The sequence below is a fragment of the Anastrepha obliqua genome, chromosome 2 (assembly GCF_027943255.1).
Source record: "Anastrepha obliqua isolate idAnaObli1 chromosome 2, idAnaObli1_1.0, whole genome shotgun sequence".
In the NCBI taxonomy this organism is placed as follows: domain Eukaryota; kingdom Metazoa; phylum Arthropoda; class Insecta; order Diptera; family Tephritidae; genus Anastrepha; species Anastrepha obliqua.
Window position 1 is genome coordinate 127,412,212 of NC_072893.1, and position 24,246 is coordinate 127,436,457.

The window sequence follows — 24,246 nt, forward strand, 5'->3', positions numbered from 1 at the left end:
ATGTAGGTTGGTGATTTTTGTGGGCAGTAATTTGGCAGCACTTTTCACTACCTAATATTATAGCTAAAATTTTAAAATACTATCATGCAAATAGTGGTAGGTAAAGGACCGTTATTTATTACATCAAGGTGAGTTATCAATAATTGCCATGAAATTTCGATATTTTATAGCAAACATTTTGCGCGTTTAAGGTGAATGAAAAGGTATTTTTTTGAAATTTGAAGTGCACTGCATTAATATCGAATTTAGGAATGAGACCTTTTTAATATGTACAAATGTTGAAAGCACACACTCGATTTTCAGAATAACAAGGGATGGAAGTTTAATCTAAAAATAAAATTTTTGTGCTAAAGCCCACTGCACAAGACTCAATGTGTCGAAATGCATCAAAAATCATATCACATATCACTCTTCGCTTATAAAATCGAAAGTTTTGGGGACAGAGTAAGGCGTCAGAGTATAACACTCTGCGATCGGCAAATTTCTTTGCAATCAGAGAAGCATGCAAATCACTAAAACTCTACAAGGAAGTTGGGGCAAGAGTAGCTATCTTTTCAGACAGTCAAGCAGCTATCAAGGCCTTAGACTCCAACTCCATTTCACCCAAACTATGTTACAATGATATGGGTTCCCGGTCATAGGAACACACGGGGTAATGAGATAGCGGATGAGGTAGAAAGAAAAGGTTCGACACTAGACATAGCAGAGGCGGTGGTAGTTTTGTGTGTGGTTAGCTTTCTACTGATCCCGGAAATCTTTCCTTTCCTCTTAATGACATCCTGCCGGAGGTTTGCTCCGCCACTGTGGCAGCATCGGACGCAAAGTGTTAATGTTCGCTTAGAATGGGGGAACGACTTTAAATTTAATTATATAGCAAAGCAATCAATGTGTAGTATTTTATAAGTCAATAGTCAATAATCAAAATTTCCACCAATGTTTTTATAAATATAAATTTAGTAAAAATTATGAAAAAAAATTATTTAAAAATATATTGCATGCGAGAAAAAATGTCGAGTGGCTCACTAATGACCTAAAACATCAAAAAGAAACTTATTATGAAAAATACTCAAAAAAGGTAAGAAAAAAAGTAGTAAGTGCAGTAAGTTTTGTCAACGCTGCATAAGCCCAAGTTATTGCAGAAACCACAACGCAGAATTTAAAAATCGCTTGAAAGAATAAATATGAATATAAGCCATTTTATAAACCACCAGAAGTTTTCAAATTGTTTTTTATTATTAAGCTAAATTTAAAAACCGCATAAGAAATCGTACTTACAAATATATCGCATGTAAGACAAATTTAAAATTGGGCTATAGTTTCAAAAAATATTACAGCTTCAAATAAATAATACCAATTAAGAATTACTTATGCAAAAAATGTTGTATCATCCGGGAAAGTTTTCGAAGGGAAGAGCTTCCCGATCGCTTGAAACGTGGGGAGAGACTTTAATTAGATTTTTATTAAAATAATTAGTGCGAGGTATCCAGAAATCATATATAACAGAAATCCATTATTTTTGTGCAAAATTTTTGCACAAGTGACTTAAACCTGTTTTATAGTCGATCTTTAGTTCCTGGGCGACTACTAGAAGCCGGTCAACTTTGATTTTTTCTTTAATATCAAAAATGCGTGATCGGAATCGATGGTATCGGCACCATAAGCACCATTCACAATTTCAGCTATCTGACTTGCATTTTTGACTTTATCAAAACAAAAAGTTAAATTTACCGAATTTTTTCTTTGATGACTTCCATTGTTAACACCCTGTAACTCACAACTGAATGGTACAAAGCAAAAACAGCAAAAGAATTTTTTTAGTGTGCAATGACACCTTGACAACGAGCATAAACTTTAAATAGTTTGATTGATACTTTACGAGAAATCGATCACTACAGCCATTTACCGAGAAAATAATTCATTCATTTTTTTATGAGCAGCTTTTTCATGGCAGAAATGCTTTCAGAGGCTTGTCATTGCCTGCCGAGAGGGGGCCGTCATTTGAAACATTTTTTTCTATACTTCGGTGTTTCATACACCGCGTTTCGAACACGGCACTACCGAATGCAAGTCACTCACCAACCGGAATATAAGGACCGGTATTTTATAAACTCATTTTAAAATCGTAAAAAGCAACTTTTGAAAGATATCTCGCATGTGAGCAAATTTTTTTCAAGAAAACACCACTTAAGCTTACGAAAAAAAGAGGTTGTCTGTGAAGTCGGTTTACTGACGATAGTTTAACGTGACAACGTCATAAGAAAATACTCATGTAATGGTTGCAATTTTCAAAACAAAATTTTAATTTTATTTGTTTGATAGATATTTTTTATGGATATAAAGAAGGAGGTAAATGGAATCGCAATGGAATTGATCAAGTTACATTTACACAAACGTGAAAAATGACGAAACATTTATCAAATTCATGAAAGATATGTTCAATTTCGATTGTGCATCAGACGTTAATATGTCAACAACACTAAGAGGCAACATCATCGATTTGATTTTTTCAAGACACATTACACTCGAAACACCCCCTTTCATTTCCTACTTTTCCTATCATCGTCCTATTCTCAACAAAGAAATGGTTCATTACCATGCACACAGGAAGAAGGCATATGCAAATACAAATATGTGAATTTATATACATATGCGCATATACATACATATATATGCTCACTCAAGTAGGAGAGAGTCAGATGTCGAACGTTGCCGATGCGGTGGCCGATTGTGCTCTTTGTCGTTCGTTTCGCTTGCAGTTCAAGCAAGGTAACGACGAATGAGCATAATAACGACGATTGAGCAAGATAACGACACACTTTTCGTGCGTGCAGTCGGCTAAATCGAATTATAAGACGTTATCACGTCAAAAAATGTTTCGAGTCTAGTTTATTTTAGTTTAGCTGGCCTAAATTATGAATATACAAAGTATATACTTATATATCATGCGGCCCTCTTAAGTAGTGCCCCAAAAGGCGATCGCGTATCAAGTAGCTTAGCTCAGATTTCTTATTTTTAACCTCTTACAATTTAAACCTCATCTCGTTATCGGGAGTTTATTACGATGCATGAAAAGAGTGTCTGCTCAGGCACAAACCATCTTGAAGGTTCACCAATTTTTTGTTTTTTGTTTTTTTTTTTTTGTTTTTTTTTAACATTTCCCTACTTCTCTAATTCTCTAATCTTTTGCTTATTACATTTATTTCCTCCTTTTATTTTACCATGTCTCATTTTCGTTTCCATTTTAACCGAGCTTTACGCTTTTATGGCCAACTCACATACACATACACAGCTACCCATGCACACTATGCTAATAAAAATAAAGAAAACAAAAATTGTGTTCCCATAAAGAAAATCACACGTCGTGATATGGTACTCAGCGTAAAATCACGTAATTTGGTTTAAGTGCAGGCAAAGAAATTTATGCGCAATCAGTAAATACGTTTCGTAAGGAAAATACTACAATATAATATCACCTCCATTATGAGGGATCAAAACGAAATAGGCATAGGTACTAAAGTAATATTCGTGGATATAGAGCGGAGCAATAAAAGTGTTTACCGAAAAAACGTGTCAACATTAGTTTTAGTGGAAGCTGGAGTTCAGAGAAATTGAAGAATTTTTTGAAAATTTTGTAGAGCAAATATTTCAAATACATCCGTTTTCAAAGCGCAGTTTCCATTACATTTACTCAATAAGCTCGCAAGGTATATCAATCAGTATTTTTTTTTCGATTTCATTTCGATACGACAACCCCTGTCACCTGCCATCATCCACCATTCACCAGCAAACGAGTGTCAGTGCCAACATACACATTCATATTTGTACTCGTATGAAGTCTGTTAATGTATTTGCGAAACAATCTGCCTGTAAGGCAGTTCAAATAGAATTTGCATATGCCAAATAAGCTTGAAGTAAATTTTGCATATTTGCTTATGTACATATATACATACATATGTGTTTGCCAATTTACATACATATAAATTAATACCGATTTCTCTGTCGCCTTTGTGCATCATATCCATACATCCTAAGCACTCAGGCAAATTATGAAAGGCAGCAAAGAATAAACAAATAAATCAGCGTAAATAAATAGAACATATTTATGTATATATATTTGCCAATAGAGTTAAGTAGACATATGTGCACATAATAGGTATGTGTTTGAATAAATTGCTGGCGGTGATTGTATTCAGAGACAATGTGGCGGTGGGAATATTAGCAATTTCATGTTCGTCCTAGAATAGGTTCGACAGTTAAGACTACCCAGTAAACATTCCCTAGTATCCATATCTGTGCGTTCAGGCATAGAAAGTCTTGTAAAAAATAGCTGCACGCTATGCTCGTTCCGCTACCTAAACTTCGTCAGCTCGATTCGACGTCAAAAAAAAAACAAATTGGCGCCGTTCAGATTCCCAACAAATTTTTTTTAAATTTTATTTTTATTTTTTTTTTGGGTCAAGCAATAGCTAGAATAGTTAATCCAGCAGAACGGGCGGATAGTGCACAATTTCTGTTTCAGAATTTTTATTTTTAATTTTTTCATTTTTTTTTTTGGAGTCAAGCAATAGCCAGAATAGTTAATCCAGCAGAGCAAGTGAATAGTGCAAACTTTCCGTTTTAGACGTCTGCTAATACGAATGGGTTGGTGTGTGACTAACCTTTGAGAGTGCATAAGGTCCAACCGGGTGCATGAAACAGCAAAATAAAAAAATTGTTTCTAATAGCGGTCGCTCCTCGGCAGACAATGGCAAACCTCCGAGACCTCCGAAAGTACTTCTGCCATGAAAAAGCACCTGCCATTCGGAGTCGGCTTAAAACTCCATTTGAGAAAGCACATCAAGACGCAAACCACAAATAGGAGGAGGAGCTCGGCCAAATACCGAGCAGAAGTGTACGCGCCAATTATTTATTTATTTTATTTATTGGTGATATTTGGGAGAGAAATAGTTAACTGAGGCTTGGAGAGTTAGTGAACAGCGGCATCAAATCTTCAGAGTTAAATTTATGTTGGAAGGAGGGTATATATTTTTATGAACGAAGCACATGCATCAGCAGTCACATTTTATTCTAACGAACAACAAAAGTTTGCTTAGTTGTCCATAAGAAGAGGCAGACCCGCTATGAGCACAACTCCAACAGCGGCAATAGAAAGAATTCTCAATCAAACTAGTTGCAAGAAACTCAGCCAAAAATCTGTTCTAAGACTGAAGATGTCTGGATAATTCTCACGGAGGATTTCTGGTCACAGCAATATTCCGGATTCAAACGGAAGCTCGAACCACGTAATTCTACAAGTTAGGCAAAAAGTCTAGCGTCATTATAGTGCAAAATAGTTGCCAGAAAAGTTTACAATTCACATACCATTCAAAGAATTTCTTTACGAGGGTTCGAAATGCGGAAAGGGTAGGAGCGGCTATATTTTCTTCGCAATTTGATCTGCAAAAGTTTATAAGACTCCCTTATTACGGTGGTATATTTCAAGCTAAAATCTATGCCGCAACAAAAGTAGCTGAATTGGCTACCGTTTACGTTGGTATCCAAGCGGCTATTAAAGCAATTATGGCTCCTTGGACCAACGCGGAATGTGTTCAACAATACAGATCCAAAATAGATGAATGCTACGAAAATGGGTAAGCCACTTTTTACGGGATAGAAAAAAACAAAGGAATAGAAGGAAACAAGAGAGAGAGCCAATGAGCTCCCTAAGGGAGGTATTCGCTTAAGCGCGTAAGGCAAATACTCATCACTCTCCTTTCTGAAAACAGAACTCAATGAAGAACTAGCTCTGGAAACGCAATGGGAACACTCTTACAACAACTTCGTACAACACGGCCAAAATTATGTTAAGAAGTTGGAATATGATAACTAGAAACTTTATTTTATCACTATCTGGAAAAGACTGCAAAATATTGTCTTTATCAACCCACATCACGCAGCCAAATCGGGTTAGTCCAGAGCGATGCGTATAACGCAAGCTACGAAGCGAATGCTAGGCGTACTTTGGAAGACCTTCTTTATCACTGCGCTGCTTTTTGTAGGACTCCACAAATGTGCCTAGGACCCACATATTTTTCAGCCTTGAAGACATTGCTGACAAAAAGCTGAACGGCTTGTTAAAACTCGTGAAGACGGCACTAAGAATTACATAAAATAATGTCATCGACTCGAAATATATAGCACTGGTAACACAATGTTGCCTAGAGGTCTAAGTGAGATCTTTTTACAGATCAACCAGCACCACGTAACCTAGCCTTAAGCAATCTAAACTTACTTCAATAGTGAAACTCAATACGTGGCAAATAGTCTTCTTTCTAACACAAATGTCATTGTTTATGGACTACGCAACTACTCCAATATGCTCAAAACCAGACCTACGAAATTAACATGGGGGCAAAGGTGGTAAGTATAATGAAGCTGGCTCCTTAAAAGCTTGCCTTTTTTACAGACAATTAGGCTGCGATAATGCTCTTAAATTGGTAGCGACTGTGTCACTGTCCTGAGCCTGAGTGTGTACCACACTGGACAACCGCTTCAACCTAACCTAACACGAAATATGTGCAAGAAGGTTCAAGACCTCTATAACCCCACCGATAAAACAGAGTCAGCCTATACTGGCTCCCGTGGCATACGAGTGTTTCGGGAAATGTTCAACCAGACGACTGTGAAATAAAAGGCAGTGTCTCATATTGATAATCGAGTCTCAGCATTCAAACCTTCTGTGTTTCGTATTTTCACAGGCTAAGGAGAAAACTAGAGCGGCTAGTAACCCTCGGAGCATCCATGACCATCTAGTCAATTTTGAATAAAAGAGTAGTCCTTCCAGAATGATGATGATGATTAATTGCTATCGCACAGTGCCAGATCTGCCAAGAATGACTTAAAATAATCTACTAACTATAGGTATGTGGACTAATTTGAGCACCTGTCAACTAATTTGAACAAAAGCTTTCTACTTTCCCAAACGATCTACCTCCCAAAAGAATATACCATATGATGACTGGACTTTTGGAATCCCACCTTATGGTTTCTGTAAGAGAAATGTGAAAAAGATAGAATCCATTCCGCACTTCCTAGACGAATGTGTCTTGCTTTGAAGCATATTTCAAAGGCATCACTTCTTCTAGGCTTTTTAGGCAGAGCCGCATTGAAATAGCCGCTTGGATTCAAGTAAATTTCAAATTAGTTTAAAGCCATATAGTGAGAGAATTGAGGACATCACAATGACTATCTGTGGTTATAGAGCTAACTCTTTCCAAGTGCATGCCATCTAGCCAAATCTTCAAATAGAATAAGTCCTTTATCCTGGCTATCTGGGTAAGGCAACTCGACTTCCTATTTTTAATACTCATACAAATATGAATGTATGTATGCCCAAAGTCTACTACAACAATATAAAATGAACATCATCACATACATCCATGCACACACACACACACACACGTATATTAATATTTATAGTAAAAACTTTTCCAAAACACAATTACAAAATAGTACTAGAATTAGAAGTTGGCACGCATGCACAAGCAACTACTCGTACGTGCACATCTACATATGAACTGGCAAGTTTAGCTTTTATGTAACATTCTGCTCACACTGCTGAGCATACATATACACACACATACGCCTAGGCATATGTAAATCTGTGTCTGTATTGTATTATTTGATATTTTATATGTAAATTGTATTTGTCTGTTGTGTTACGAGCCCGTTGTTTGTTTGCTGTCAAAAAATTTGATTTACAAACTTAATAGCATAGACAATGTACGCGCAAGCTGGCACACACACGCACATACAGACATAGACAGCAGCAGCAGAAAAAGCAATTCATTTGCAGTAGCTTTGCGTTGACATATCCGGTAATAAAATAGATGGAATCTGGCAGGCAGATAAAACTTGGAACAAACTAACTGAGTTGACTGAAATTGCCAACACAAATATAAAAATATAAAGAAATATATATAAATTACATTTGACTAGATTTACGGATTTGTAAAAGTTAATAAATAGCGTGAAAGAAGAGATTAGAAACACGAAATCAGGAAGCTAAAGAAACAATTTCTAAATATAGTGCACACCATATTTCAAGCGGCCGCCGTAGCCGAACGGGATGGTGCGTGACTACCAATCGGAATTCACAGAGAGAACGTAGGTTCGAATCTCGGTGAAACACCAAAATTAAGGAAAACATTTTTCTAATAGTGGTCGCGGTTCTGCCATGAAAAAGCTCCTCATAAAAATATCTGCCGTTCGGAATCGGCTTAAAACTGTAGGCCCTCCACTTGTGAAACAACCTCAAGACGCACGCCACAAATAGGAGGAGGAGCTCGGCCAAATACCTAAAAAGGGTGTACGCGCCAATTATATATATATATATATTTCAAGCTGACTTATGACCACATTATATTTTCTATTTATAGATCAGCAATTTCGCTACTATATTTATTTTTATTTTACTTGCCTATTTCAGAAAACTCGACAAATTTAATCAAATCTGTTAAACGGAAGGAATATGGCGGTGGTTGGTTAACCATAGCCGCTGATAGAGAGAAGCATTTACTTCTTCAGCCTTTTTCAATAAGCTGTAGAAGTCCCACATTTGGTTTTATCTACAATTTTCTATTGCTTGTTTTGCTTATTTTATAGAGAAATAATTTTGTTCGTAGTCAAGAGTAAATAGTCATGTCATATCATGTCTTGAGTCATATTTAATATCATATGTCATTAGTCATATAACATCAATTCAATTCTAATTCATAAATCAAATGTCTGCAGTCAGTCATTATATGTTGTCTCATACATAATGAACGGACTGTCACTTTTTTTTTTTGTGGAGGAGGGGAAGCATCGAAAGCCTTTGGCCGAAGCCGTGGTGTGGGACTTTAACCCAACTAAACCCCCCCTCATGTCCTACGGTATGTCCTCCTGGAACTTCACCGTTAAGTAGTACGTCAGGAGGCTGTTGTGAGTATATTATTACTCAATCGTCTGTTATTGTCATTCTGTTCTGTACATTGTGTTAAGGAGCTCTTTCTAGGGACCCACGTGAATATTCCGCGTATTGAAGGTTCTTCATGATATTTGCGGCCACTACACATGTAATTTTCCAGTTTTCTTCGTTTTCGCACATATGTGAGATAAGATTTATCTCACTTATGTTTTCGCCAAACGCTCCCTCAAGTATATTTCGCTCATTAATAAATCGCGGGCATTGGAACAAGATATGCCTCGCCGTTTCTTGTTCTTCGGGGCACTGCGGGCAGTACGGGTCGTTCTCAAGATGGAACCTGTGTAGGTATGCTTTAAAGCAATCGTGTCCAGTCAGCAACTGTGTGATACAAAAATCAATTCCTCCGTGTTTTTGCTCAATCCACCTCGCAATGTTTGGAATCAGTTCAAAGGTCCACCTACCTTTCTCGGATTGCTCCCATCGTATCTGCCATTCTTCAATTTTTCGCAGCCTTTCTTCTTTTTTAACCACGTTCGACGGTTTCTGCCCAATGGTATTATGTAACCTAACCGACTTTCACTTGTCGTACGTCATATATAATCAACACTATGCCGTTTTTCCCTCACAAGATTTCGCGGCTCTCATGTTTCAAGCATCATTTTTCATGAGTAGCCAGCATTGAAAGCTTCTTCCTTGTTTATATGAGACTTAAACTATATGCAGCTCTAAAATCGCTTCAAACGTGGGAATACTCTTCGAAAACAGTGGTAGAGTGTTGTAAACAATTTAGAATACTCGCACAGTTCTTCTCTGTAACTCTACTCTGGGTGCCGGGCCACAGTAACATTGAGGTTAAGTGAAGGCGAATGCGTTAGCTAGACTGGGCACTGCGTTCCAAATTGCTCAAGACAAAATTGATATCATGCCCTTGGCCACATGTAAGCTGTAAATATAAATGGATAAATACACCTTAAATATTGCCAGCAATTCCTCAAGGAGTTACATATCTGCAGCTTTAGTAGGCAGACTTGGCCAGAATGGAATATGGGTAGCACTAACAGTCTACATATCTGGATATTGTCTTATAGGAAGGCATCCCAGTAGAAGTGGGGCAGAGTCTGTCAGGATGGACAAGGGGAAGATACAGTTGAACACCTTCTATGCGGGTGCATGGCTATGTGTAGAAGAAGGTTGAATTTGTCCGGAATCGCTTTTCTGGACAGCATCGCGGATGTTGCAGGTATAAAATTAGCTAGCCAAACTAGATTTATAAAGTATACAGGATGGTTTAAAGAGGGCCAAGTGGAGTAAGGATGGGATAGTTTCGGTAGTATCACAAGCGGCCTCTATTTAGTATAGGCGCGTACGTAGTAAGACAGCTACTTTACCTAACCTAAACTAAAATGAAGGCTCCTACCACCCATGTACAAAAGAGCTACCGCCTTTAACAGTAATTATATGTCACCAGTAAACTGCTTCTCTCACAGTTTTTGGTTACCTTAAGAATAAGAATTTCGATGTTTTAGCTATAGCTATAGTGTATAAAAACTTGTCTGCTCACATGCGTTTAATAAACACACAGGATACGTAATCTGTATCCGGCAATTTGAGAACTCACGTTTGGCGTTCAAAATTTTATAACACAAATAGAGCACTTGAACTTTTATCAGGTCAGCTGTCATATGTCACTTGGCACTATGAAACTTTCGCTGTCATGTGTCACTGATTTCCTATTTCTTCATGAATATTAAAACTTTTTTTATCAAAATTTCATTACATTAACCGGTTAAATTGGTGATTGAAATAATTAACCCTTGCAGGGAGAGGTTTTGGAATCTTCTTTTTGTCAGGCATCAGCTGTCGCCTGTTACTTGTTTTCTAATATTTCAGGAATACCAAGACTTTATATTGAGGCAAACTTCACTAACTTTATTTTTTCTACGATTAAATTTCTGCTACCGCCTAAGTGCTATGCTTAAGAGCAATTTTGGTTTAATTTTCTGCAAAATAACTCACTTCGAATTCCACGCTTTGGCACTAAGTAAATTTCCCATTAAAAGTGGCAATTTAATATATACAAAGGAAGGGATGAAAAAAGATAGTAAGTGAAATAAAAGCAAAAAAACTGGTAGGAAATATTTAAGTAAAAGGAATTTCAATGAAACAAAAATGTAATAATGAATGTAGGAAACTGGAAAAGGAGGAAGAAGTAAGAAAGAGCGGAAGACAGAAGCTACTCACTGTTTCACTACACAAACTGTTCGGGTCTAAGAAAACGCATAAGGATAGGCGAAGTGAGCGGCAAGTTAGCAGGCAACAGAGCAAAGAAGTCAGGAGTTACAGCCGTCGATTGGGTAAGTTGCTAAGTGAGTCGATAAGTTTGAGTACACAGCATTAAGTACATAACTCTGAGTGCATGACTTTTCGCGACAGATTTGCAGTGAATAGTGGGCGATGGCAGGCTGTTACGAGACGCGCCAAAGTTTTCTATTTATTAGCACAGAACGCGAAATTTAAAACTTAGGGTGAACAAAGTGTGGCAAGGCAAAAACAAAAAAAATACAGCAAAGCACAGCGACAGCATCAATAAAACATGAGCTATGCGGGAGTGTGGCAAGCACTACAGCGAGTTGGCAGCGGGGGCAGCGAGAAGATGAGACGCGGTAACCATTGGAGTCGCACAAAGCGCATTGTAAATGTAAAACTTTGAAATTCAATTTCTCGACTTAATTTTATTTATTTTGCGAGTATTCGCATAGGGCGTGGGCCAAACGAGCCAAGTCGTTTGCAATGCACATAGCCACTTCTCGACTTGCCTACGCGCACTCCACTTTCCTAGCAAATATTCTCACTTTACAAGTCGCCTGGTTACTTTAGCTGTTGTCACAAGCAAAACACACACAAAATATGCGGCAGTGGTAAGGACATTTTTCAACTACCAAAAACAAGAGCTGCTCATAAAGCGGAATTCGCCAAAAACAGCCTGGAAAAGAGTAGAAGTAATTTTTTTTTTTTTTTGGCTTTGTTGGCATGCGACTGACAGGCGCTCCAAGGCACTACACTATGTCAGGAAGCTGCATAGGGCGTTGAATATGCGAAATCTACGCATGTGGGAATTAAAAGAGCCGTTACTCTAACAAAAAGTGCACCACTAGCAACGAAGGCAGACTATTTTTGTGTGCTCTATTTTGTTAACAAAAACAACGCACAGGTGTATTGACAAAGCAAAGCTGGCGGAATTGAATTCTTTCCGTGGCATAAAAATTTCGGTTACTTGGCAGCAGCAAGCATGCACATACACATAGGCACATATATACACTCACAAGCATGCACGATTGCAGATGTAGAGTTGCATTTGGAAGCTGGGAACAGTTTTTTTTTACTTTTTAACTGTTTTTTAATTTCAATTTTTTCGTAAGTGGCAAATAAAGCGTTGCCGCTTGTAGATCACACAGCGCTATGCTCTTGTACCAGTAAAATATGTAAGCACTTATGTATATGTGACGTTCAGGTATTTGGCAGTGTATGGCACTAACTAAAAATAAGTTAAATTTCCCGCAACAAAATTCAAAAAGAATGTGGCTTTTCGCTGTTAGCTGACGAAACTTTTAGTTTGAAAAATTTCATAAGTTTCGATATAAGTATTAGAAAAAGTGACCTGAAACTTGCCGTACGTGAGACTTACATCCAAATGCTTGCAAAAGTAAATAAATTATGAGCTTCGGAGTGCAAGCAGCGCCTGCAGGTATGCTAAAATTTTACAGAAGTGCCATGAAAATTAAATTTAATTCCTTTTTGCTACATTTTGGGGTGCATTTACACAGTTTGCATACTTTTCTTCTTTTTTTTTTGAAAAAAAAAACAAAACAAATTAAAAAAATGCAAAAAGAAGGAAATAAAAAGGAGTAGAAACCAAGTCCATTCATTTTTTTTTTCCTAGTTCACTCATCTCGGGAGGGCCTCGACAAGACTGAGTCTTGCGTTGGTTTCGTTAATCTGTTTTGTTTTCTGGCAGGGTAGGTGATTAGCTTACCGCTTCCAGTCCTAAATAGTGGGAATGCTCATCTGTCGTTGCTTAGGAACAACGCCTTTTAACTGTTTAGAGCGCAATCTGTTTTCACATTCTTCTTCCAGCAGGATCACACAGATGGTTGTGGACTTTGCTACATTTGGTACCACTTGCTGGCGCCACTGATGCAACGTGTAACTGTGTCTTTTTCTTTGTTTTTTGCTTGTTTTAGCAGCCACAATGCAGGTAAGGATTGGAAGGATATGGTTGTTGGGGTTGAGGAATTATTATTTTTTTTTTTTATAGAAACTAGGAAAGTCAGTAAGTTTGGAAAAGTGCGAGGAGCGGCTTTACGTGGGATTCGAACCCACAACCTCTGGGATGGCAGGCTAGTGAACTTACGTTAGACTACCGAGCCCGCTCAATTCTATTCATAGCGTTTTTATATTTTCTTTTATTTTACATCGACTGTTTTGTTGTTTGGCAAGGAGTAAGTATTCATTCGATGGACTCTTACTACTCTACAAAATTATGTTAATTATATTTTCGAGCTATTTAAGTTTTTATTAGTTTTGAGGCCTAGAAATTGAATACCCAGGAGGCTAAAATCAACATTTTCGACACCTGCATGCTTTTCATCGAGGTCAAAAAGCTGCCAAATCAGACCGGCACAATTGCGACGTGTATGGAGGAGGTGTCAAAGGCGAGTCTACAGCACGAAAATGGTTTGCAAAGTTCAAAAATGATTATGACACGTCCCGCAACGTAAGGCCTTCTGAACTCGATGAAGAAAGTTTCAAATCGCTCTTGAAGGAGAACAGTCGCCAAACCAGTCGTGAATTGGCGGAAAAAATCAACTGCGATCATTAAAAACATTCGCAATCACCTTTTTTATAACAAGCATGAATCTGATACCCCAACACCAATTTGGATTTAGGAAAAACTATTCAACAATCCAACAGATTCTTAGAGTAGTTCACGAAATTAATGATGACCTGAATAAAAAAAGAGTGTGCATGTCCATATACCTCGACGTAGCTAAAGCTTTTGACAAAGTGTGGCACCCTGGGTTACTCCATAAATTAAAAACACAACTACCTAATGACTTTTACCTTATGCTTAAGAGTTACATCCAAGACAGGAAATTCTATGTTAAATTAAACGACGCATGTTCAGACATTCAACCTATGAACGCAGGCATTCCCCAAGGCAGTGTCTTAGGACCAACATTGTATCTATTGTACACGGCTGATCTACCGGAACCGAAGTCAGAAAACAGCATGATTGCAACATTTGCGGATGACACAGTCCTTATTGTATCTCATAAAGATACAAAAGTCGCAAAACAAAATTTACAAAACGAATTAAATGTGACATTAAACTGGTTCAAAAATGGTACATCGAAATTAACGCTGACAAAACAATACAACTAAACTACACAAACCGAAGGACAACCATTGAACCAGTTAGCGTTGGTAATTCTGACGTGCATATTGACTCCAAAGCGAAATATCTGGGTATTACGATCGCCTCGAAATTAAACTGGCAGGAGCATATAAAGAAAAAGCGAAATGAAGTTAAAAATCGTTTTAAGAAATTATACTGGCTACTTCGACCTCAGTCCAATCTATCATTGCAAAATAAAGTACCTATTTATTGAGATTTGGGGCACTGCTGCAAAAAGTAATCTAAGTATACTTCAACGAGTCCAGTCTAAAATACTTAGGACCTTAACTAATGCACCTTGGTACATACCTAACGCAGATATTCATCGCGACCTTGACATCGATACTATTGATGAAACAATACACATGAATAGATTATTAACGCACGCAAATCCTATGATGAGAAGACTACCAAATAAAGAAAAATCTGCCCAAAGTCGGCTTAACCGTCAAACACCAACAGATCTTGCAAAATCCATGTAATCAATTGTCAACTAATCGTATATGTCACTGTTTTTTAACCTCTTGTTTTTAAATAATATGTATATTCCTTCTATATGAGCTTGGGGGCATTGCCCCTTCAATATCACTCTCATTCCATCTTTTTGTAAATTATATTAAATTACTTATTGTCTAACGACAGGTGTAATATTTTATGGAAGAAATAAAGAACAAAAAAAAAAAAACAAAAAAAAACAAAAAACTTTCACTTTCGCTTTCAAATTGCTGCTCAGCATCTCGCCCGCCATCGAGTAACACGCGGTCATAAACAGCGCTTTTTGTACCAAATTGTCACAGGAGATGAGAAATTGTGTCTATGCTCGTACATCATTGTGATGCAAAGAAAGGAGTGGGTGGCTCCAGAAGATACGCCAAAGCCGAGAGTCAACCCGGATCCTCATCCAAAGAAGATCATGATATGTGTTTGGTAGGACTGGAAGGGCATGGTGCACTGAGAAACGCTCGAAAAGAATGCCACGGTCAACAAGGAGCTTTACCCAGCTACACCGCGTGAACGAGGCTATTCGACGTGATCGAGATGGTCAAACCATACACCTTCGCGACAACGCCAGGCCCATATTGCACATGTCGTCAAGGCCGCACTCGAAAAGCACGAATGGAAGATCCTGGAGCATCCGCCGTATTCTCCCAACCGTGCACCGTCCGATTACCATCTTTTCTGCTCCCTGTCAGCCCATAGGAAAGGCGTTGTTACCTTCGATAACGAAGAGGTCCTTAAAAACTGGCTCAGTAAATTCTTTGACACCAGACCAGGGGATTTTTGGCTGAATCGCATCAATAAATTGGTCGAGAGGTGGAAAGAGGCGAGTACATAATTGATTATCTCATTGATATAATTATTGTTTTTTGTTTATATATAAGTTTTCGGTAAAAACGCTACGAACTTATTCCCCAACCCAATAAATGAAGTAAATTTAATTTTCTACTTTTCTTCTATAAATAAAATAAAATAAATAAATTTTAAAAGCTCATAAGTCCATTCGAAGTTAATTACAAAACATTTTTGTGTACGCCAATAATGATATTTATTATTAATAATATTTAAAATAAAAAAATTTTCCAAAATATTTTGAAAATATTCGGTTCCTATTTTGTAATAATTCTGAACAAATTGTCACGAAATTTCTTTTATTTATTACCTCATCGCTGCGGTTTCGCATCATAAATACAATAAATACATTTTTAGTGAACAAACTAAATATTTTTATTGCATATATTCATCAAAAAAGTCCACTTTGAGGCTTACAAAATTATATTCGGGCAATTTTCTTACATTAATTTTTGGTAGCTGCCACATTTCTACACATGTATTCGATACTTTTTGCGAAAAACTAACCACACAGTTATTTTCGATGAAAAAATTCTTAAAGTGGTCGAGCTATTGCAATTAAAACATTGGCAGCGCCTGCGGTTAGACTTCATTTTTTGGCATTTTTCATTGTATGTAGAGCAGGTTTAACAATTTGGTTTATTTTTCCTGTAGCAAAATTACAGCAAACAAGTGCACAGAAATTGATTAAAATCAAACTGAGTAAATATAAAGAGATGTGCATGTATGTGGGAAAGCAAGTGCAAGTGTGTGTGTGTGTCTACTTAACAGCGCTTGCACTTTGAACTATTCAAACGAATTTTGAATTAAATTATAAAATCCAAGCGGAAAATATAGTCAAGGCAGAGAGATTTCAGTTACACACACACATATGCATTGTATGTATAATATATATGTGTGTGCCTGTGTATATACAAGCAAGCACATGGTTATATATATAGCAAGTGATGACACAAATGCAAGCGAATACATTGGAAAATACATTTTTTGGAATACACTTTGTGTGGATGTTGCACAAATGCATGTTTTCGTAAGTATGTATATGTGTTGTTCCATATGTATGCAAGCATGTATTTGTTTAGCAACCCGCATACTAGCCGACCATAACCGCTTGGTCAAGCAGATGCAGTCAAAAGCACACAATTCTGGCTGGCATCCTATGCACATGCATGCACACCCACACGCGCACATTCCCACACGCATACAATTACAGTCAAGCACAATGGAAACCACATCTACTACATGGATATATTGCGACTGCCACATGCAGGCTGCACAGACAAGATTTTACTCTGAGTTGCGCTCCCTCGACTGCACTCCACTCCCTCCACCCGGCGCTACTGAACGCTTGCTAACACTTTACTTTCCTCTACAATCCTCCGCTATTTTATCTGCTTTTGCACTTTCATCCAATACGTGACAGCTTTGCCACCGCTGCCGCCTACCGCCTTTGTTCTCTTCCTCTTGCTCCACTACTCCTACTTCCATTTCCAATTTTCAATTTCCCTTGCTCCAGCTCAGCCTCATTCCTGACCTCTCGTCCGCGGCAATCGATTTTCAACTTCCGCTCGTTTTTCCAGTTTGGCAAAATGGCGTTTCCGTATTTTCAGCTACCTCCCTTCCTGCAGCTCGTCAACCCCTGCATGCCGAGTGGTCACAGTGCTGACACTTGAGCCTCTGCTTTGTCCAGCAACATTTTGTATTTTTCATTTATTATTGCATTTTTATCTTATTACCACAAAGTTGTTGTTGTTTGTGTTACTTTTACGTACATATTTGCTGATGTGCTTACTTTTCTGTACATTCCGCCTTTGGTGCCCGCATAACTGTGATCTCTGACTGACCATTATTGCATTGCCGGTACAACAACAACACCAGCATTATTTATTTATGCAAGTGTGTGTGTGTGTTTGAGCTACCAATAGGAAAAAGTTGCGCAGGAAACTAAAATGAAATAAAATACAACAGAAAATAAAAAAAATAATTAAATTGAAGTTATATAAAATAAAAGAGCATAAAATTAAATAAAATAAAATAAAATAAAATAAAATAAAATAAACTTAAATTAAATAAAACCAAATAGAATAAAATAAAATAAAATATATAACATAAAATTAATTAAAATAAATGAAAGCTACATAAAATAAAAGAAATTAAATTAAATTAAATAAAAAAATATTAAAAATAAAATCTATATTAAACTAAAATTATATAAAACAAAATAACATAAAATAATTAAAACAAATTCAAAAAAGTAAAATCAAATCAAATCTAAAATTATATAAATTATTGTGCAATAAATTCCAATATAACAAAATAAAAAACGTTTTAAAATAAAATAGAAGAAAAATTATCATAACAAAAAAATTAATTATAAAATCAAATAATTAAATTCAATAATTAAAAACCATAAAAACCAAAACCATTTAAATCTCAGTGACATTGGTCTTTTTTAACTTTTCCTTTTACATTTTTTTTCAATATTTTTTTTCTAAATTTTCTTTTTATTTAAAAATGGTTTTTAACTGGTTTAGTTTTCTTTAGCTTTTTTTAAGTTTTTTTATTATTTTTAATCATTATTATCATAGTTTTTATAAGGTTTTGTTCTAGTTTTTTTATTATTTTTTAATAATTATATTTTTTTAACTTTTTAAAATATTTTTTGTCTTTTTCAAAAACACACATGATATAGCTGTCTTAATGGCCTCCAAATATTTAGTTTACGATTTTTATTTTGCATTATAAATTTAATTCCATCCCCGGGCTTGTCAAATTAACTACAGTTTTCGGAGGATTTCCCTTGGAGCTACTGAGACTTAATTTATTTCACAATTTTTAAAATGCAAAACCATTTAAAGCGAAATGACATATGTACATATTATATTGGTTTTTTCTGAAATTTTCAATATTTTTTTAACTTTTTTTAAATTATTTTTTCTTAAGTTTTTAAATTTCTTTTTAATTTTTTCTTTTTACTTTTTTAGTTTTTTTACCTGTTTTATTTTTTTAAACTTATTGAAATTTTTTAGTTTTATTTACCTTTTTTAATTTTTATATAATGGTATGCATTTACCTAAATACCTTAAAAAGGTAGGAAAAATATGGCAGTTCACATGGCTGACGGCTGAAGGTGTCTAATTGAATTTTGCTCAAGTATAATTCCTTAAAAATCCAATATCTAGAAAATCGGAAAACAAAAAGAGTGTAGGTGCTTTTTGGAACACTCACTTCATAACTTTGATTGTGGAAAGATTTTTCACCAAATTCTTAGAAATTCTCAGTGGTTTTAATTGCAAACCAGTTGAATTGTATAATGCAACGGATTATGAGTGTTGACCTGCCAAAAATTATGAGCAGGATATATGTATATAAATGTTCATATGAAAACATCACAGCGGAAATTTCCCAGCTGAAACTTTGCATGCAATCAGCTTAATGTCTGCTTGATTGAGTGAAATTAATCAGTAAAATTATATAAACGCATGTAAAAAATTTCCAACGACCTTCTCCATGCGCTCTAAGCTACCTTGTCACATCCGGCTTATGCTTTTTTCCCCATAATTCGCCCGCATTGACATCTTCCACCCTTTGTGTGCAATTCAATTATTATTATTTTACCTTCAAACACTTTGCATAGTCATATCCTCTAACCCTGCGCTCACAGCACCGCCGTCAAATGCAAACTAACCAACCGACGTCCAGCCGCATATCCTGTTTGACAACCAACAGCGCCACTTACTTACTTACTTACCTACATACATACATACACACTTACGTATATATGCAATATATTAATGCAAATGAAAAGTGAGTGTGTGTATGTGTGTGTTTGCTTCCTTTGATTGTTCGCCATCGAAGCCCGCTTATGTCATTTAATGCATTTCCATTGTCTTTTCATGCAGAGGCTCGTTGCCTTTGCATCCGTTTCATTCGTTTGCTCGTCCTGCAGCCAACACAGTGTTGACATATGCAAATTATACACTTTCGCCACAGCAACAGCCAGCGCAGCAGTGTAATATGACAGGGATGGTGGAGGAGGTAAAGTGGATAAAGGAAGTGCTGATGATGATGGTGATGATGGCGTTATGATATATTTTCTGCTGGTAGAAATGTGCCAGGTTGCGGTATTGTTGTTGTTGTTGGCCTTTGAGCCTTCAACGCTCTGCCCTCCGCTCATCCAATTCCACTTAAATCCGAGTAATGTCGCTATTATGTAAATTCTCATTGCTTCCGCTCTTCTTCTTCGGGGCGCTCCTCACTTTCTATTATCGTCAATATTCATTGCTTGCAGCAACTAATTGCATTTTTAGTCATTATCTTTTCTTTAATTAATTACATATCCTTTTTTTGTGCGCCTCCTTGACGTAGCAGCGCAATGGCGCTCTGCTTTGCTGCTTTCCGTCGGTTTACATTCCGTGCTTTTAACCAATCATCTCTCTATCTGCTGTGTGCAAAGAATCGTAGTCTACTTTTATTCGGTCGTGCTGTATATGCACTAGTTTTCGTTCACTTCCAATCGATAAATTTGCCACTTTTGGTATGCATAAATTAAAGTGCTCAGCAAGTACTGGCACTTGATGTGCCTCACTCATACACAGGTTAATCACGCACACACACACAAACTCGCCTAACTTGCCTAACAAACATTTTACACCTTATCCTTCTACGTACGTTTGTTGCTTTCTTTTCAACTCTTTCAAATGCTTGAGAACTTGAGAACTCGAGAGGTGTAAATATTTTGCCTCTTCAAGCATGCGACAGCAACAATAAAGGAAACCAACAAACACAATTACAAAAGCAACGTACAGAAAAGGCCAATTTCTTAGCTTTATAAATTTTGCTCTTCCTTTTCGGTCACCTCCACCACTTACGCCCTTCTCTCATGCCATTAAACCATGGCAATCTATTGTGAAGCGCCTAAAATTACATTAGGCTCTTTGAGTTTGCATTTATCCACTTTTCTTTTTTTTTGTTGTTGTGCTTGTTACATGTTGCATGCTGAAAAGTCAAGGAGTCAATGGTCGTTTGCCCTCGCCAACACCCTTACATCGAAGCACATAACCACACACACGTGAACAAACATGCAATTAGCAAAAAGTATGCGCCCACACCCACGCGAGCAGCCGGCGACGCCTTAAACAACCGGAAATGCCCGACATACACGCATATAAATGCTTTTTGTGAACGATAAGTACGTGCATAAGTCTTTATGCACACACACATATGTATCACAAAACTTCTGATAAACACACACACACCCACACACGTTTCGCCACAATTCACCTTTTGCCATATTTTTATTGTCTTGCACTTATTTCCCACAGTTTGCGCAAACTTTTCTTTATTTTGCGAACTATTTCAGCGTAGATTTGTCCACGTATACCCTTCTCGCCTCATCACGGCTTATACTAACATAAATTTAAATTGAGTCATAATATAAAAAGAGTACTGTACCGCTAGGTGAGGCGGCTCTAGCCAATATTGGGTCGAAGCTTTCATCAGCTTTAGGAAAGAACATATTTTGTCCCTCTATATTTATTGTATGCTCTGAATGCCTGTCTCCTTATTTTTTAATTAGGGTAACCTTCAGCCGGTCAGACCCTTGTAAGCCATAGAACTCTGTGATCGATACTTTTTGCACCAACCAACGTCCTATACATTTTTTCAAGGTTTAATAGCACTTAGAAGCCCCCATGCTGGGTCCAATACTTGTAAACGAGGCTTTCCCCATGGTCCCAATAAGATTGAAATTTAATACAGACGAGCCAAGAAGCACCGACAGATTGGAAACTACTAAAACACTCAGGCTAAAAAGTTCTTTGTATTCAAAGCTCTGGAAAGTAAAAGGGTAAATAGGCAAGGAGAGAAGTAACAGAAAGAAAGAGATAGGATAGAGTAGACACCGAGGCAGAGATAGCTAGGTTAGGTTTGGTTAAAACGGTTGCCCAAGGAGTGGGCACACTAGGACGAAGAAATCAAATTCATCCTCTGTGATACCATTGTGAAGGACGTAAGTCGGAGAAAGACCGATAGGACGAAAGGAGAGGATGGGTTTAGTATATGTGGACTACCAACGATGACTGTGTTGCGGTTTCGTTAACCGCTTTATGCTGACGTTGAAGTTCATCAGATTTTCAATACCAAGGCCTGCTATATCAGCAGGCTTAGCAAAGAAGTAAGCGCCAAGATGCATAAATCTTAGCTCCACGGGAGCAAGGCAGCTAAGGAGCAGATGCTGATATGATAACACCTCAACCTCCATACAGCTGATGCAAAAAGTACTCGAGGACAGCTCCATGTCTCACAACATGTACACCTCGCGGATAGCGTCGTGTGAAAACACCCACGAAACTCGAGAGCTGAGATTTTGTCAACCTCAGAAGATCGCTCGAACGTGGCCAGAAGGATTTCCCCACCTTACAATTTTGTGTACTTGCCCACCGCTCGCTGAGTTAGCGCGAAGCCCATCTTTTCAGGAACAGACCGCAAGTGGTCAAAGGGATCCTAGTCTTCTCCCATCGCGGGGTAATCGCCTCACGGGTCCCTTGACAGGGCAGCTCATCCCCCTCGCAGTTTCCCGCAATGTCGCCTTGTGTCAAAGAATTCGGATGCAATCGAAAGTGAGGCCAAGCATTCCCTGACCAATTTCGAATGCACCATCATTGACCCGAGAGCCCTAATTACCGCTTGGCTATCGAGGTAAATATTTACTTTCTTGACAGTTAATACGCAGGTGAGTAGCCAATCAGCTGCTTCTTCGATTTCGGCTACCTCTACTTGGAGCAGACTGCAGTGGCTCGGTAACCTGAATTTGAGTCAGATGTGGAGCTCCTCGCTGAATACTACTCCGCCAACCTTTTCTGCCAACTTCGATCCATCCGTGAAAAGGTTCACCAGGCCCTGTTTACAAGTGTAACTCTTTGTATAACTCAGTGGAAAGATAATTTCTTGGACACTACTAGCATTTTTCCTCTCTATCTACTTTTAGCTACAAACGAACTCCTTTTGTCACGCATTCCATGTCATCCTTTAATTTATTTCGTTTTCGGTAACGCCTTTTCCAAACAGTGTTGCATTTACTTCAGCGTTGAAATATATTTCATTACGGTAATTTATACACTTAGCACATGAAATTCTTCCTTTTTGGCTGGTTCGTAAAAAATCGCTTCACGTATGCGAGTGTACATGGAAGAAATGCTAGAGTGGAACTAAGTAGATGCTAAAGCTTGTAGGAGCAACGACAGTAGCAGATGGCAAAAAGAGGAAATGAGCAGTTTTCCGTTGTTGCAAAGCACTAAGTGTGGAAGTGTGTAGCTTTAAGGCGTTGTTAAGATTTATAAGAAAATGCAAATTAAAGGAGTGCCTGAGAGGTTCAGTGCAAGGCAGGTGTAAAGCCCGCATACCAATTTTTTTCATTAGTAATATCAAATACGAATAATTTTTCTTTAGACAGTTACATAAATATATTCATTTCCCATTATAATATATATATTTTTGGTTTAAGTTAAGAAAAAAATTCTAATAAATTAGCAAATACTGAAATATTTATATCTTAAGTTAAATTTAAATTACACTTACATCAATTTTCGCTTTCCGCCTATTGTAGATAGTTTTACGTCAGTAGCTCAGTTGACTTTTTCTTCGTGTTGTTGTTATGTCTAGTAAATAAGTCCTTGCATTTGTATAGTTGGTATATAAAATCACTTTACTAGCTGTTCAGTTGCTCGCTATGCTCTTTTGCTTCAATGTTTCTCTCTTCGTCTCTATATCTCCCTCTCTCTCTCTCTCTGCCTCTATCTTGTGCTCTAATGCTCTGCTGCACTGCGCGATGTTGCTAATTTTCAAGCACGTAGTTGTTCAGGCGTGGTGTGTCGCTTTTAAAATCTATGATTGCCGTGCTTTACGCTGTTGTCGATTTTCACTCTAGTGGATTTGCTTGACAAAATTTGCTGTGTTGCCGAATTTCACATGAATTTTTTGTTTAACTTTTTGAATGTTGTGTTTATATTTTAAGTCAACTTGGTAAATAAGTTAATAAAATCCAATGTTTATTTAGTTTTTAAATACTTTTTTAAATTAAGCCGATTTTTTCAAATAAATTTGATCAAAATTTCCTGCTGAAACACAAATTTTTCTCACTAATTTCTCTTGTTAAGCCTTACTTAAGTGCCTGTTTTCCAAATATTTTTTTAATATATATTTTCTATTCAAAAGTTTAAATTTGGCCTTTTTACGCTGCTATTGTTAACCGATTTTTTTCGCAATCACTCCCAAGCGTTTGTAAACTGTCGTGGCGCCTTTCTCTGCTATAACTATTCGTCGTCTTTTGAAATCGTTGGAAGTCCGCTTGTTTTACAAAATTATCGCTTTCGTTTTGGAAAAAAGTCTAAAATCTTGGCTCTCAACACGTTTGGTGTTAAATATATATATGTTTTAGTGTTTTTTTATATAACCTGTAGTATATCTGTTATTACATATATATGTATGTATATAT

At 37.1% G+C, this 24,246-nt stretch overlaps 1 protein-coding gene across 1 annotated transcript in view; it reads right to left on the reverse strand.

Annotated features, from left to right (window-relative positions):
* Positions 1-23,792, reverse strand: part of LOC129237414 (ELAV-like protein 2) — an 86,301-nt gene extending 62,509 nt beyond the window's left edge. The window contains exon 1 of the mRNA XM_054872149.1: positions 23,331-23,792. The gene's annotated coding sequence lies outside the window, so the exon portion shown is untranslated. The remainder of the gene's footprint in view (positions 1-23,330) is intronic.
* Between the last annotated feature and the right edge of the window lie 454 nt (positions 23,793-24,246).